At 52.9% G+C, this 459-nt stretch overlaps 1 protein-coding gene across 2 annotated transcripts in view; it reads left to right on the forward strand.

Annotated features, from left to right (window-relative positions):
- Positions 1-459, forward strand: part of nedd4a (NEDD4 E3 ubiquitin protein ligase a) — a 37,507-nt gene that overhangs the window by 33,238 nt on the left and 3,810 nt on the right. The window lies entirely within an intron of this gene.

The raw sequence follows: 459 nt of genomic DNA on the forward strand, positions 1-459 counted from the left end.
GCCCTCTAGGACCAAACATGAGGGATAGTGGCCCTCTAGGACCAAACTTGAGGGATAGTGGCCCTCTAGGACCAAACATGATGGATAGTGGCCCTCTAGGACAAACATGATGTATAGTGGCCCTCTAGGACCAAACTTGAGGGATAGTGGCCCTCCAGGACCAAACATGAGGGATAGTGGCCCACTAGGACCGAACATGAGGGATAGTGGCCCTCAAGGACGAAACATGAGAGATAATGGCCCTCCAGGACCAAACATGAGGGATAGTGGCCCTCCAGGACCAAACATGAGGGATAGTGGCCCACTAGGACCAAACATGAGGGATAGTGGCCCACTAGGACCAAACATGCAAGATAGTGGCCCTCAAGGACCAAACTTGAGGGATAGTGGCCCTCTAGGACCAAACATGAGAGATAGTGGCCCTCTAGGACCAAACATGAGGGATAGTGGCCCTCTAGG

The sequence above is a fragment of the Nematolebias whitei genome, chromosome 2 (assembly GCF_014905685.2).
Source record: "Nematolebias whitei isolate Nwh7 chromosome 2, NemWhi1, whole genome shotgun sequence".
Lineage (NCBI taxonomy): Eukaryota > Metazoa > Chordata > Actinopteri > Cyprinodontiformes > Rivulidae > Nematolebias > Nematolebias whitei.